This window comes from Schistocerca serialis, chromosome 5, assembly GCF_023864345.2.
Source record: "Schistocerca serialis cubense isolate TAMUIC-IGC-003099 chromosome 5, iqSchSeri2.2, whole genome shotgun sequence".
Lineage (NCBI taxonomy): Eukaryota > Metazoa > Arthropoda > Insecta > Orthoptera > Acrididae > Schistocerca > Schistocerca serialis.
Window position 1 is genome coordinate 597,551,217 of NC_064642.1, and position 17,446 is coordinate 597,568,662.

Consider the following 17,446-nt stretch of genomic DNA (forward strand, 5'->3'; position numbering starts at 1 on the left):
AAGAGTAGGGAATAGTAAAAAAGCTAACATTATTTAATAATCAACAACTGCTATTCTGAAGTAAACTGTCGTATTCAGTGATTCTTACTGTAAGATATATGGCCAATATCTGTGACGGAAGGTTCTAACCCCTTTCTATTTTCCTGGCCCCAACATCCCATTCATGTGGCCAGGAGCAGAGTCAGCTTTGTCAGAAGGTCAAAAGGACATCAATAATTCGATACGAGTACATGCATGAATTAGTTATTACCGTGATTGTTATGTTGTTAACTTTTTTTGCAAGTACCTAATGGTTTATGCGAGTCCGGGTACCCAACAGTTTCGTCCTCAAACGAAGCTGTACGCTAATATTAGCGTATTTAGACGTATGCATCACTCGTGGAAGTTGAAGAGTCTGACATCGTCGTCAGTTCTAAGGAGATGATACATAATAACGTTTTTCGATCGCCACGTGTAAGATGAGGCATGAAACTCATGTAAGGGCGGTAAAATGATGTACTATCTTTCGTGCGTACCAAAGGTCATCCACCTGATATTGAACTGTAATGCTTTCTGACGAGAACAAGACTACATACACGGAGAACGGTCGCGGCGAACAACTTTGTGAAATCACCCGATTAGAAGCTCGATGAACATAAAAAAAAAAGAAACTAAAGCGTTCCATAGATCGGGTTCGACATGCACGCAGGACTTCTAATTCCAGGCCATTTTCATGTTATATAACCATAAACTCCCGGTGTTCTCAAAGTATGTAGCAACGTTACTTGCTAGTGCAACGTAGATGATCAATTTTCTGTCTGATAAGCTTGACTACTCTAGTCATATGAGCATCAGCAACTTGTCCATCAGTGTCAAATTAAGGACTCCTCCCCTCCACTCCCTCCCCCTCACATAACTGAATAAATAATAGGAAACAACGAACCCGCATGGAACAAGTTCATCGGGCATTTAGTTCTTCAGAAAGTAACACCCGACTAAGACAGAGCTCGGAACTATCTAAAATCGACAAAGGATGAATATCATTGGAGTATGCGGATATACATCGACTTTTAAGCTTTTGGAACGCATTACAATATGGAAGCACTTTCTGTGGGACTACATGCCGTATATGGTTATAACGTGTGTTTACGTTGTTTTTGGATTCATCATGCAACAATGTGGTAATGTCCTTGTTAATGTTACTGACAAACACAGGCGTGTTTTCCAAGACAGATGAAAATGACTTACATGAGTCGACAATGGTTATGCGAATAAATGTACAACGTAACTGGCAATTGGATCGTTTGTTTTCAACAAACATATACAGTCGACTTTTGTCAATTCGAACCTCGATAAATCTAATTTCTTGACAAATTGAACGAGTTGTCCGGTCGCTTGTAAAAACCTCAAGGAATCTAAGAATACTCTGTGTATTGGTAAGTTCGATACATCTAAGCCAATTTCACGAGAAACCACTCGCGAGTATACGATATTTCGACAATGTAACTCTAAATCAACGGTGGCGATTCGATTTTTATTCGTCAACTCATCGCAGCACTTCCTTGTTTCCTCAAAAGATCTGAGTTTCGTTGAAAAGTAACAATACGGTTCCCTTAGGTACGCCAGGAAATTTGTGTCTTGGATTTGAAATACTAAATTAAAAATCAATGTATGGGTAAAAATAAACCTTTATATGAGTTGTTGTGATTGATCTATGATTACATTTGTAATAAAATACAAATGTTACTGAATTACGGCAGGCGTAATAGTTTGAACTCTATTTTGAACAGGCTAGCCTTATCTGTTTTTTCCTCTATTCCAGCCTGATGGGTCAATACTTCGTTAATTCGAATTCTTTCTGAGGTCTTGCGAATTTCAAGTTATCGAGATTCGACTGCATTTTATCGTTGCTAGACAGAAATGGCGAAAAATATTCCGACAAAATTAAGGCAGAGTTAAAAATACAAAAGCAAGAGGATAAATCAAATAGAATATCACTGTATTATTTCAGTGATTTTTATACAGGGAGACTTTTCGATGTGTTCGATGCATCACCTACATATAATTAGCACAAAAAGATTTTTTTGCTTGTCCAACGGTTTAATCAATAATTAACGTGAACGATTTTTTATGTACTGCTTGATAAAGTGAAGCACTCAGTAGGCGAACGTGTTCTACCGTGGACGTATCTGGGAATCTTCATGACCACAGGAGTACCTCATCTGATCGTTTATAGAGAGAGGTGTCATGTGTGGACGAGCACTGTCTAGTCTAAAAGTAGTACCACGATACCGTTGCATGAAGGGTAACATATGAGTAACGCCGCTGTGCGTTTCCAAAATGACTGGAAGATTGGAACCTCTCCACAGGCCGCCATCATACTAACCGACGATGGGCATCCGGAGTAGTACAGAATCACGATTCACTGCTGCAAACAATACGATGCCATTTATCAACAGCACATGTATCCCAGTCACGACACCACCTCAAACTCTGCGGTATGTGGCGGTGTGGTGACAGCAACCTACTCATATGATGGTGGAACTTCCTGGCAGATTAAAACTGTTTCCAGAAACATCCCCCAGGCTGTGGCTAAGCCATGTCTCCGCAGTATCCTTTCTTTCAGGAGTGCTAGTTCTGCAAGTTTCGCAGGAGAGCTTCTGTAAAGTTTGGAAGGTAGGAGAAGAGATACTGGCAGAAGTAAAGCTGTGAGGACCGGGCGTGAGTCGTGCTTCGGTAGCTCAGATGGTAGAGCACTTGCCCGCGAAAGGCGAAGGTCCCGAGTTAGAGTCTCGGTCGGGCACACAGTTTTAATCTGCCAGGAAGTTTCATATCAGCGCACACTCCGCTGCAGAGTGAAAATCTCATTCATATGATGGTAATTCGCGCTACGCTGGCTGGTGCTAGTGTCAGACCAATGGTGCAGCACGAGACAGAATACTGCAGGGAATCGACTATTTGTTTTTATGATGTGACATCAGACCCTCCATTTCATGAAACACGCAAAAACGCGAAAAGAAAAAAAAAGTGGGGACTTTGCTGCTCCAACTATATAAGTAAGTCAAAGAGTTTAAAAAAGGGCGTAACAGCAGTTGCGACATAGCAGGTAAAAGAAAATTGAGATAACCCAGGCAGCATCGTGCACAAGAGGGTCTAAATGCACAACAAGGTTAGGGGGGACGAAAGAACCCTGCGGATGCAAGGGGGAGGTCACTAACTCTCCAGAGCTACAGCGATCAGCCGATAGGTCCTTGATGTTTGCGACCCAAAGATTTTTAGGATAACACAGGAATATGCCTTTTAAGCAACTCTGAGAATCGCTATAGATCAGGAAGTTCGTCGCGGCCAGGGATTTGCTATACCGCAAATCCTGAGCTAGTTAACGAGCTCAGCAGCGTATACACTACTGGCACTCGGCAGTGTGCTGCTCATGTTCCCTTGCATGTGCAAAAGAGTAATCAACCCTGTCGTTGACTTTCGCTCCATCCGCGTAGATGCACACAAAAATCGGAATAGTCGTGGAGGATCAAACGAAACAGGTTTCTAAGGAAGGTAGGATTAGCGACGTCGTTGGGGCCCCAAAAGAGGACCAACGGTTTCGCAGGATAAGGTATAGACCAACGGGGTGTCGAAAGGGAGCCCTAGGAGCACAGACTAAAGGAGAATCTTTGAGGTCCTTCACTGGAGTATCTAGTCAGATCACAGCTGGCGTACTCAGTTCTGGGGGATGCTCGAACAGTCTAAACCATTGGTTGTGAAACAGAGTTGACCGACATGCCTGAGTGGGCACGAGACAAATTGTGACTGCATAACAAACCAGAAGGTCCTGTCGTCTAACCCGCAGCTGTGAGACACTAGCCTCCACCAGGAGGCTGTCACAACATGGCTCGTACAGAAGGCCCCTGTTGTCAACCACACGCCAGTGTGTTGAACAGAGTCCAACAAACTCCGTGCCCATAGGCAACACATCCATAGTCCAAGCGGGATAAAAATCAGCGCTTTGTTTTCTGAAGAAATATGCGGTCGGGCCCCAAGAGGAGTTACTAAGAAACTGGAGAGCATTTACCATCTTCATGCAAGCTGCCTTGAGCCGGCGGACACATGGCAGCCAAGTTAGATTGTTGTCAAATAACACACCTAAGAACTGATAAGTTTCAACGAATTCCAGTAACTGGTCACCAAGATAAATTCTGGGTGCGGGTGCACAGTCAGGAGTCGGTAAAAATGCACAACTCGTAATTTTGCAAGAGAAAATTGACAGCTGTGGTCCAGGGCCCAATCATGTACTCTCCAGACGTCCCCCTAAAGCTGGCGCTGAGCACTGCGCAGTGATGCGGAGGCATAGTACAGGCAAAAATCATCCACACAAAACGACCCAGAGACTGTGGGGCCCACTGAATTTCGATACCACTGATGGCGATAGCGATCAGCATTATGCTCAGAACCCATCATTTAGGAACTGCAGTTTCCTGTAAGTATTGGTTGCCGAGAGTAGAACCTATATGGGTCGGAAACAGTCAGACAGATAGGAAATTCTACATAAAAATGAATGAACTGCCCCAGAAATCCCACTCATGTGGAGTAGATAGTAGGTGATGTCGTCAGGTGGTATCATATGCCTTCTGCAGGTCAAAGAACATAGCAATCAGACGTTGGCGACGGGTGAAAGCATTGCGCACTGCAGATTCCAGACGCACAAGATGATCTGCGGTGGACTAGAAAACCTAAAGGTCACTTTGGAATCGTGATATCTGCCCTCTAGCTTCAAGGCACCAGCAAGGACGGCAATTGAACGGATGTTTGAATAACTTACACAACATTTGTCAGAGAGATGGCCAGTAATTAGCTAATGTGTGTGTGCCCTTTCCCACTGTCAGGACAGGAAGAATAACACCTTCGTGCCACTGAGAGGGAAATTCCCCTTCCCGTGAAATACTATCAAAAAAGCCCAAGGTATGCTTCATGCTGTCGGCACGAAGATGTTTCAGCATTTGGTCGTTGATTTTGTCGGTCCAGGGGCCGTATCTCGACACACTACCAAAGTGCTGTGAAACTCCCATTCGTTAAAAGGGGCGTTGTATGACAGAGAACCATGTGCATGGAAGGATAGCACCACGGTGGCGTGTCTCAAGAGTCAGGAAATGAGAATGGTAATTACTGCAAGCTTTCTGGATGGCGAAGTGTGTCACAAAACATTTTGCAAGTACCATTGGATCAGTGCAGATGTTACCGCTGCCAAGGATGCCAGGCACCACCGTGGTGGTGGATGGCCGCAAATGAGGTGGAGTTTAGTCCACAGTTGGAACGATGGTGTGTGGGATCGTATAGATAATACATATCGCTCGTAACACTCCTGCTTCCTTTCCTTTATTAAAAACCTCGCTTTCACCCAGAGTATCTTCAATGATATTAAATTAACCGTATAAGGATGGCCACTGTGCCGTTGAACCGCCCTGCAGGGTTCCCTGATAGCTGTGGCTATATCTTCATACCACTATGACACCGGCGGTTATCCGAATGAATCGGAGGAGTAGGGAACCGTTGCTATGGCAGTACTAATGATAGTATCAATAGTATCCTGTACCACTTTGTCAATATCTGTAGCATGACTAGCTACAAAAGTGGCTGTAGAGGAGAAAGCCTGCCAGTCAGATTCCGAAGCGACCAACGTGGAGCATGATCCAGATGTCTGCGAGTAGAGAGGGAGAGAACGATAGGAAAGATGGTCACAAGATCGCCACGGACGCGCCACAGAAACAAGAATATGACATGCGGGCTGCAAACTGTGAGATCAATAGTTGAATATGTTCCGTGGGCCACAATGAAATCTGTTGCAGCTACAGTGTTGAGTACGCAGATGTCCAATTCAGACAGAAGGTGTTCTAGTACCCAGCCTCTGCGCGACAGTGTCGCAGCCCCACAGACGATTATTGGCACTAAAGTCCCCCATAAATATCAAGGGGAGAGGTAGCTTTTCGTCTAACTCTTAACAGCTCGTGATAGTAGAAAGTTTTGGTTCTATCAGGAGGTATGTAAACATTACATATTGCCAACCGAATTGACAGGTAAACACTAACGGCCACGGCCTCTACTTCAGTGGTAAAGGGCACCTGCTCACTGAAAATATCACGAGCGTGTAACGGTAAAAGCCCGACGAATGCTGTCGACATCAACGCCATTAGCACAGTAGGATTTATGGTTTTTTCAGACGAGGGAAAATTGCTGCTGTAAACTACGTTTCCGGAAGTGCTACGCAAAATACGGAATAAGTAGCCAGTAAACTACGGAGTTCGGACAGATGGCGATAGTAGCCACTACAGTTCCATCGAAGGAGCGTTGGGATCACATCTGAGAAATTGGCGAATGGAAAAGATGGGCGTGATTACTTTGCTGCCAGGTCGGAGTCCGCCTGATTGTGTGATACTTCATCAAAGTGCATAGGCTCGACCTTTGCAGGGGTGGGAAGCGGAACATCCGAAGCTTCAGAAAGCAGTTATCTTTCTGCTTATCCTTCTTATCCACGTGAGACTTCAATTTCTGTGACGATTTCCCATTCCAACTTCTGGGAGTGAAGATGGCTGTACTTTTCTTGGCACCTTGACAGATGTTCTCGTCCCTGATGACGCCAGAGGATGACTAAGCATCACTGGCCGCACCGATGGTGTGGGAACCACCGTGTTACAGGGGTACGGGGCGTGGGGGATGACATTCCTTGCCCCAAGTGTGGCACAGGCCCTGGAATTTGACCAGGCCAGGAGGAGTCGCGCGAGATCTTGTCATCGCGTGAGGTATGAAATGTGACAACAGTCGTAAAATTGGAGACCATATCAGTCAGAAGTAGTCTTTCAAACTTGTTCTTTGCATCTTGGTAAGGCAGGTAGGCAAGTGTTTTATACTCTTAAATTTTCTTTTCCCTCTTAAACATCGAGCGTCGCGGTGAACGAGGAGGGTGTGGTTCTGGGCAAGTGACACATTGAGGGGACTGGTCACAGCAGCTGCGTTCATGGGACGCCCGTCCACTTGCCCAACTGACAGCTTCATTAGAACAGAGGGAGCACATGTTCGAACCTCCGGCAACTAAAACATCTCATCAGAGGAGGAAAATAAGAGCTGACATCACACCTATTAACCATGAAGTTAACCTCCGGCAAAATTTTGCTACCTAAGGCCGGGATAAAAGCTCCACTGTGCACTGTATTATCTTTAGATCCCTTCTGGAAGAGGCAAACAAAATGACTCGACGCTGCGCCATATTAGCACGCAGATTATCAGTTTCTAGCGTTAAGTTCTGATGGAAGATAACACCTTGAATTTTATTCGGCTTATGAGGAGAAATGATGACCGTGTATCCCCTATCTGAAGTGCATGTCCGGGCAGCCAGCAGCGGTGTGAGCTGACCATGTGCGCTGGTTTGAAACGTTCTGGGAGATTAAAACTCTTTGCCAGACCGGCACTCGATCCCGGAATTAAGATGTTTGTTGGAGGGACATGAGTCGTGCCTAGCTAACGGATATGTAAAACGAGAAGTATGCCATATTCTCTCTTTACTTGGTTCACAACTATAAACTTTCGTAGCATGCTACAATATTTTGCCTCGTTTAGACTAATTAACTCTACGAAAAAATTAAAAATAATGTGAATGTTTTACGTTTTAGTTTTTTGTTATGTTATTCTAACGTCTTGTTCGCGAGCTACAGGAAAGCTGTAATAGTTTCTTCAATGTTAGTTTGAGCGGGAAGTGTTACAGAACTTTTCCATTGCTTTGAACATCACCTGTACGTTAATCGATTTTCCGTACCCGTCTAAAAGTTACCTTGTGTGTGTTTACACAGCAATATTTGGATGGTTTACTTACGCAGTGAAAACAATGTTGCCAGTATTTTGTAAGAAGTAATGAGGCAATGAAACGCATGGATTTTCACATAAAGCGTAGTAGATTGTTTCCTACGAGGGGAGGACGAGGAATGACAGGGTAAGAAGAAATGAGATAGGCAAACGACCGTATTGTCAACTTATTACAAGAGAACAGTGTAGTTGCTGAGCACTCGGTGCTTTGGTACAAGTGGCTAAAAGCTTTGGAATATCGCTAATCTGAAATCTCTTCCTTAATACTTGGAGCACAAAATTTCTTGAAAGAACAACCATATAGTACGTCAACTTATTAAGGACTCAGAAGCATGTGCCATGCAGGGTAAGTAAACTAGACAAGGTTTGAAACTTCCAGGCAGATTAAAACTATGTTGCGGGCCGTGACTCTAACCAGAAACTTTTGACTTTCGCAGCCAAGCGCTGTACCGGCTGAGTTAGCCATGCACGGCTCACGTCCCTCCACCAAATACCTTAATTCCGGATTCGAGTCCCGGTCTGGCAGAGAGTTTTAATCACCCAGAACGTTTCAAACCAGCGCACATTCGCTGCAGAGTGGAAATTCATTCTAGAAAGGCAAGATCTGAATAAGAGGGTTTATCGCTGGTGTCATCCAGGCTGAGAAAGGTAATTTTTCTGCTGTCTGAAGAAGCGAAGGATCACTAGACACGAGAAGCGAATTGGAAAAAGGACTGCAATTTAACCAGTGATATGTAGCAACGAGGTACCAACTACGCAGGCACATACTTCAGTAGAAAGCCACTTCTCGTGCAGTTGGTTTTATACAGGCTACGTAGTTAACTAAGTAAATTATTATACGTAGTTGAATTTTCATCTGAAATACGGGTAACTGGGAAACATAAGAACATGAAACGCACAAGAAACCGTATCATTCGATTATAAAGTCTGACTATCCCGTTCGTTTTCGTGTAGGTCAAATATGTTGGCTTGCGTAATACCTCAGTCTTATAACAATTCTCTAAGGGACGAATATTTCAGTACTAAAGCATGTGCCCTCTACCTTATAGGCATCAATAATCGCTAAAACAATCCACTTTTCACTTTATCGACAGCCAACATTTTTAGGATCCTACTTCGCTAAGGCAGTGTAGCTTGCCACGCGAAGGTCGATGTGATTCATCCAAATGTTTCTCGCATTCCACGTACTCGTTTCCACGTTAAGGTTTAATTCTGACCAATCATACACTAGTGAGGTTTTACATACACATAGAGCGTAAAAACTACGTATATAGAATTTTCAAGTGTTTGGAGGCGATAAAAAGAAACTTATTTTATGCGATGAAAATGTCATTGGTGCACCGTTTCGCCGCTAGGGGTCCATAAAAGTTTTAACGCTCTTCATGTTCACCGAGATGGATTATTATTTTAGAGATACTGCAGACCACCTACACTTCTTTTTGTGGGAGGACATTAAGCATTTTATGTACGAGATACCGGTAAGACACCACAGAAGGGCTGATTGCTCGTTCAGCTGAAGCTGCAGCCATTATTCGTGAAAAGCCTTGTTGTTTGGAACACGTTAAACTATCACAGGTACGCTGACGGCAATTGTGCATTAATGCAGAGGTATAATATATGCCCTTCGCTCTTCTCTCTTCTACCGAATTGATGAATTCTTGATGTCTCAGGATGTGTCCTAGAAACCGACTATAGTAATGTATTACTGTAATTAAAAGGTTAGCAAACTGAAGACCGTTATGATCGCCTGAAACTTGTAATGGCATTAAAATAAAGCTTTCTGAAAGTATTTATGGGTGGTTTTGTTTTTCATCAAATGTCCTTAACGGCCGCGGAGTTCGACAGTGGATAATGTACGAGGGTCACTCAATAATTAAAGAGAGAAATCTGTCTGAAGAAAAAAAGCGTTTGTTTTTACAAAACAATACTTTTTCTACTTTTCAACATAATCCCTTTGAACATTTATGCACTTGCTCCAACGGGCTACAAGCTTTTTTTTATTCCGACTGCATAGAACTCTCTATCCTCATGTTTGAACCAATTTCCCGAAAACTTTTTCACGTCCTCTTAGTCCTGGAACCTCTTCCCGCGTAATACCTCCTTCAGTGCACCAAACAAATGGAAATTACTAGGTGCTAAATCATGAGTGTAAGGGGGACAGGAAGTACGTCCCTGCCCATTTTGTCGATGGTTTCAAGGTTTAGTTGAGCAATACGACGACGTGCGTTGCCTTGCTGGAGAATCACACCTCTCCTCTGAGATCAACGACATCTCTCTCTCGTGGCTGGCTTCACCTTGTTTAAAAGCAAATCTATGTAGTATTGGCTGTTTATTGAACGCTGCTCTTTGAGATAATCACAAAAAACTGGACCTCCAGCATCCCAAAACACAGTCAACATGACTTTTCCTGCTGATGCTTGGGTTCTGAATTTTTTCTTGGCAGGTGAGTTGGGGTGGTTCCACTCCATGCTTTGTCTTTTTGATTATGGCTCTTAATAGTGAATCCAAGTTTCATCACAAGTTAAAATTTTGTTGAGGAAGTGCTCACCTTCTCTTTCATAACGTTCCTTTAGCTCTTTGCACACTATTAACCTTGTTTCCTCGTGTAGCCGCATCAACTTCTTTGGGACCCATCTTGCGCATGTTTTGAGGTAGTTCAACTTGCTATAGATAATGTTACGAACTGTACCATTTCTAACTTGAACCTTATCAACTATCATTTCCACAGTCACACGGCGGTCGGCACGAATAATGTCATCAATTCGACTTTTAAGTGAGGGAGTTGAAACTGCAACTGGTCGGCCAGAACGGTGTTCGTCAGTCACTGAGTCGAAACCATTTTTGAACTGCTCTACCCACTTGTAAAAATTTGCACGATCCATACAAAGTTCAACATAAACTGTAGACATTCTACAGTATATATTCACTGGTTTCTCGCCTTCAGCAAGTAAAAAATAAACATCAGAACGCTGTTCAACTAATGTGGACGTTTCAAGCGGACTCCCCATTTTGAAATTTATTTTTGAGGTTGTGAACAAAACAATGTTGACACATAAGCTGATCAGGGCTCATCCCAGTGATGCCAACTTAAAGCCATAAAAGTACCAAACTTGCCATACTAACAGTTTTTCCCCCCCGATCAATTTGTCTCTCCAATTATTGAATGACCCTCGTACTTTTACACTGATCGGTCTTGTTTCGTTGAGAAAGACGTGTTGAGTTCTGCCTGCAAGAAAGTCCAGGATCCCACCACAAATCTGGGCAAACACTCGCTTAGTTTGTATTTTGCTCACTAAACGACAGTGTGGAACTGTATTGAATGATCTCAGTATGCGGAATCCAACTCATTTTCATAGAGGAGACTAACTGTTCAAACACTTCTTAATGTCTTATCATAGACCATGCTCCATAATTCAACAGAAAGATGGCAACAATCTATGCCTGTAGTTGTATGTATCTAAAACGGGAATGATCTACGCTTTCTTCCGGACACTAGGCTCCAGCAACCCACTATAACCGAAGCTAGAGGAGGAGCAAGTTTTATCGCTTTACCCCGTCTCGACACTTCACAGGTATCCCATACAGTACAGTACAGATGCATATTCGCTATGTAGCAGTTCTCACTGATTTTCTACATAGCATTCGCTTCTTTCAATACCTGCCATTTCGGCATTCGTGCCATAACTGAAAAGAGGAATCACGTTACGATGTTGGGTGTTAGTGTGTCAGATACTCTTAAGAAACCAGATCACAATATTAAAAGAGCTAAGGAAGGAAGTCAACCATGTGTCTAGTGAATTCTCAGCTGTAAATTCTTTAACCTGAAATACTGTAGAAGGTGTTTCTCCTTCAATAAATCTTACTTGCTCTTGTGCCTAAGTTTGTTTGCCAGGCAAAACCGTACTGTGCAAGCTTGTTATGTTTCACTACACACGGTGTTCCGAAACAGTTTGTTCATTTTAACATAGGAACTGAAGAACATCAAAGCCAATGTATTTAGATAGATGGTCTCTCAAGTCAACTTATAGCTTCAGGGAACATACTGTTAGTGGTGCTGACCTGCACTGTGTATGTGTCGCCGACTGGGAATGTGTACGGACGGTTGGCTGTACTGGTTGGATGTACCTCTTAATTTCAAACCAAGTATGTACTTCCAGCACGACGGGGCGTCAGCCCATTCGAGCATTACTGTGAGGAAACCTCTGAGATCCGTCTTCGGGAAACGATGGATCGACTGAGGAGACGATGGATCGACTGAGGAGACGATGGATCGACTGAGGAGGCCTTGTGGCCTGGCCATCCAGGTCACCTCACCTCTTCCTCTGGGCGGCATATGAAACAGCTGGCGTATGAAACTGCTGTGTAAACGGAAGAAGACCTCGTCGGTAGAAATGCCGTCACTGCTGGTACCACTGTGTACCTGCTAGGAATCTTCGAAAGGTCACGACAATCAACGGATCGATGGTGTACTGCGTGCATAAGGTCAATGGTCGCATATTCCAGCAGTTCTTGTAAATGCAACTCCCGTAATTAGCATGCTTAACTGCCTTCTATGAAAATCATCCCTAGGATCAGAAATTGCCGCCAGGAACTACACGCACCGTAACTAAATGTATTTGTTCTGATGTTCTCAACCTGCTGCATAATTTGAAAGAGGAGCAACCTGTATAAGAAATGATACTATCAGTTTATCCTGTAGCGTTCCGGTGCGTGCGGAATGGCAAAGGAGAAATAAGCGTTAGAAGAGCCGACAGACTGCATCCCAATACCACACAGCGGCATTTCTTAATAAAAGAAACATCTCAATGAACATAATACAGTGATGGACCACATACAGTATTATCGACGCCAGCTGCTGTGGTGTGTATGTATATAATTTTTGTACTATTTCCATGTGAATTATGTAATATTTGTCGTGTAAATTGTGGGAATTCAGATTCGTTGGCCTGGGAGCAACTCATACGAATACCTGGCTGTAACAATCGTGGTGATGTGAAATGAAATTATCGCATATGCTTAACCTCACGTAAAGCAGGTAGCAGCCTTCGAATCGAGGATATTAGGAATACACAGTCAGTTTACGGAAGAGACTGGCTACGTATCCCTTGTGCGTACCATCTTAGAATATTGTTCAAGCCACGGATCCATTTTAAATAGGACTAACAAAGGACATCGAACATATACAAAGAATGGGAGCATGAATAGTCAAAGCTTTTTTTTATTTTTATTTTCTTACTGGGAGGGGGGGGTTGGGGGGGGGGGGGGTTTGGAGTCGGCGACGGTCATAGAAATGCAGAGAAAATTGAATTGGCAGACGCTTGAGGACAGACGATACCCATCTCGGGAGAAAACCCACTTAAAAAGTCTGAATAACCTGGGTAAGTGAGAACCAAGGAATATAGCAAGAGGGGAAGATCGGGTAGTATCGGATAGTTGATTGTGTCGCGCAAGTATAGCTTCGTAACTCTGGCGTTAGTGGCAGCACTTTGCGTGCCGCTTGGTGGATGAACAATACCCCCCACGTGATTTTGAATCTAAACAAAAATGCTTTCCGGTGTGTCAAGAAGTTATGTTCTTAGTGAGTTTTTCGGTGCACGAACTTTACTTCGAAGTGTTGTGATTTATTTTCAAGTAAGTAATATTACATTTCTGTTGTACCTTGGGGCATAACTGGTCTTACACTCTATACTATAGGCTGTGGGAAAGTGTAGCCGAAGTAGTAACTATAGGAATGTTAAAATACACCAGAACCAGACAGAACAGGTAGCATAAAAAAATTTTACGGTTTTTTTAAATAGGCAAATATAGAGAAGTCAGAACATAGCTGGGATGTAAATAATACGCAGACTGTAAATAAAACCGTTTCAAAAAGACAAAAATGAAAGCGGGGTAAAGACTATGATTTTATCACAATACGAAGATTTTAGGCAGAGGACTGCTGAGCCCTCGAGTTTGCAGTGAGCAGCACGCTTGAGCAGGAACAAGGTGACAGATTGTTTGACGAACTAGTTGAGTTGATGGACAAGTTCACGCTTACAATCATTTACTATCCAATTAAAACTTTTTTGCAATAAAAATGACTTTACTCATTAGAACATGTCTGATGCCACCCCAAAAATTTAAAAGAGCAATATTCAACGGTGAAGTATTAGGAAGTCAGCTATCTTCTTATGGCATCAATTCTTGTAATTCTGTTAATGAAAGTATCACAGTATTATTTCTTGTGAAAAATGTCCAATACAACTTTCAGCAAATACTATACTTTGAAAAAAGTTTACATGTCCAATAATACCCGACTCTCCCCTACAGCACCCCCTATTTGTAACTTCCGTAGGAACCGGGAGTACGAGACCGGAGTAATTACAGAGTGCTCAGAGTCTTTTAAGCAGTCATTCCTGCTACAATCCACATGCGAATGGAAATGGAAATGCCGTGTGGCTAGGGTCTCCCATCGGGTAAACCGTTCGCCTGGTGCAAGTCTTGCGAGTTCACGCCACTTCGACGACTTGGGTGTCGATGGGGATTAAATGATAAGGACAACACAAGACCCAGTCCCTGAGCGGAGAAAATCTCCGATCCAGCCGGGAATCGAACCGCGGCCGTTAGGCATGACATTCCGTCGCGCTGACCACTCAGCTACCAGGGGCAGACCACCCGCGAGTGAAACGAGGAGAAACCGTAATACGCGAATTCAATGGAAACTATTCTTTGTCACGTACTCCAGAGGTTTCACAGTATGATATGCAGAATTAAAAATTGTATAATTATACCAATAAAAAATGACATTAGCAGGCAGTCATGGAGTCCTATCAGAATTCCAGTAATTATTATTGCACGTATGTGATTGCAAGCTTCTTCGACGTATTCCAATAATGAAATCTTCTCGTGTGATCAGCCGAGTGGTGGCGTCGTCTAGTCGCGGTGTTTCGATGAGTTTCGTACCTATCATCGCCGCTTCACCATTCGGTTCATTAATCGAGAAAATATCATCAGTATTGCATATAATCTACTTTTTCTATGGGAACATTTTTAGTCTTTGGGGAAGGCTTTCACCCCACGTTGTAATAGAATCACGGAAACATGTTTTTCCTGAACCTTGTTCGACACTGGCCGCCAGAATTTTGCGCATACAGGAGTGGTATACAGCAGACGTTCTAGCTGCTGGTGAGTCTTCCGGGTTGTATAATCGTGGTCCAAAAACAGCTTTTCCGTTTCTAACGTTTCGTCCGAACCTACGCTGAATATCTTCAGTGATGCTCCTGCTTCCGCTCACGGTAAGACTCAGCAGAACCAGGAGCACCTCTGAAGATGTCCAGCGCAGCTCTGGACTATACGTTAGGAACGGGAGTTTCTTGGACCACGATAATACAACCCAGAAGACTCATCAGCAGCTAAAATAACCGGTCATGAAGGCATTCAATGTGCACCGTCCAGTCTTCTTAAGATAACCACATGTCAGAAACCTGAATAACAACTTTTAGCAACGAGGATCACTGCGAAACGTGCAGGAAGAGTCACTGAGTGAAGTTCTGGACGGTCGACAGGGATTTGGACCTATGTCGACTCCAGTCCCGTGCCGAGCTGCGCTAGGTTCTCGGTTGAGGATCCATGGCGCCTACTGCGTACAGCCAGATTGGGTTTTAATAGGGGTGGTTTGGAGGTCAAGGGATTACGGTAAACTCAACCTGCTACTTTCCGAACCATGCACGAATACAAACAGCTGTGCGACAAGTTGTATTGCCCTGCTGGTGGATGCCATCGTGCCAAGAAAAAAACTAACTGCTTGTAGAGGTGCCTTCGAAAATGACAGTATCACCCAGTGAATGCCACAAAAACCTTGCTCAGACAATATAGCTCCCTCCTTGTTGCTTAGTATTTGCGTTTAGACGCATCACCCCGTGAATGCCAATGGCCATCTGTCAGACAGAGCATAAAATAAGATTCGTCTGGGTAAGGCCACCTATCACCACAAAGTGGCCTTGTAGTTGCGGTATTGGCGTGCTAATTCCAGCCTTCAACGCCGAACAGCATCCAGCAAGGTTTCATGAACCAGGCGCCTACTGCGGAGGTCCATAGGCAGCAACGTCTGCTGAACGCTCGTTGAGGAGTCACTGTTAGCCCCCTTGGTTCATCTGCATGCTCAGCTACTGAACAGCTGCACGTCTATTATTCCGTAGAGATCTCCACATCCGTGGTTCACGTCCGTCCGTCATCTAAGGCCTCTGGTGCACCACAAGATGTCTTGACGCCAGTTTTGGATAGTGCCATTTTGCCAAGCATAGTATACTTAAACCATGGCGGATGATCTTGCCCTTTTGGACGTCAGATAAAGCGCTCCGTTTCCGCATTACAACAATGACTGCATTGTTTTCCGCTTCCCCGTCCCCTCTCCACACCATTGCTAGTGCTGCCATCTATAAGTGGTTATTGCACGTTGATGTATAACATACGCAATGGTCACAATGTGTCTTGACCGTGTATAATCTACATTGTTGTTGTTGTTGTTTTTTTCAGTCCTGAGACTGGTTTGATGCAGCTCTCCATGCTACTCTATCCTGTGCAAGCTTCTTCATCTCCCAGTACTTGCTGCAACCTACATCCTTCTGAATCTGCTTAGTGTATTCATCTCTTGGTCTCCCTCTACGATTGTTACCCTCCACGCTGCCCTCCAATGCTAAATTTGTGGATTCCATGATGCCTCAGAACATGTCCAACCAACCGGTCCAACCAACGTTATGAACCACGAAACAAGGTGGCGCAGTAGTTCCGTCACTGGGATTGCAAAAAAGCAAATCTCAATTTAACAATTCTCTGTCAGGTTTTCCGCGGTTTCCCTAACCTGCCTAAGCTGAATGATAGGATGGCTCCTTGGGAAAAGACAGGGCCGATTTCTTTTCCTCCTCTTCTCTAACACTAACTTGTTCATTTCTAATGAAGACGATGCTAATTTTCCCATAATATCATCGACATGACGCTACATCGTGGTCCTTTACTTCCCCTCCAAACCTGCTCCACTGGCAGCTGTCTATTGTCTGTTCTGTTTTCAAAATGTCTTCCTTCAGTTTTGGAAATCAAATCAGATTCAGAAAATCATACTATCCAATTTCACTGACGTCACGACGCGCTCCACTGACTATAATTAAACAGCAGCATAGAAACTCGTGACGGTCGCACAACGTGTAACAAGATTCATTCCTCCATAAAACTTCCTTCCACTGCTCCACTGACTAACGGTGGCTGTTCCACCACAGCGAAAAGCTATTGTGAATTCTTTCATGTGGCAATGACTTTGAAACATCAGCAGCACTCCATGTAAACCTAGTCCTACGCGTTATGCACTGGCCCTCTTCCATTTCATACATACTTATACAATTTGAAGGTCAGTGCCCTGACGTCAGTTTCCTAAAACAGTACGAAGCAACTTAAAAATAAAAAAAAATCTTTAAAGCTCAAAACATTTCCAAGCGCTGTGAGGTTTCACTGGTAGCCGAGCGCGTAGTTAGTTTGATAATCACGTCGTCCGTGGTTCTATTCTCGCTAGTGGCAATGTTTCTTTCACTTTCATTTAAATTCTGTATTTACTATCGTGTGGAAATGTTAAATAAATATTGTTGTTAATTAC

The 17,446-nt window shown here is 43.7% G+C and overlaps 1 protein-coding gene across 3 annotated transcripts in view; it reads right to left on the reverse strand.

The window, feature by feature from the left end:
• LOC126481146 (protein pellino) overlaps nt 1-17,446 on the reverse strand; it is a 456,082-nt gene that overhangs the window by 127,939 nt on the left and 310,697 nt on the right. The window lies entirely within an intron of this gene.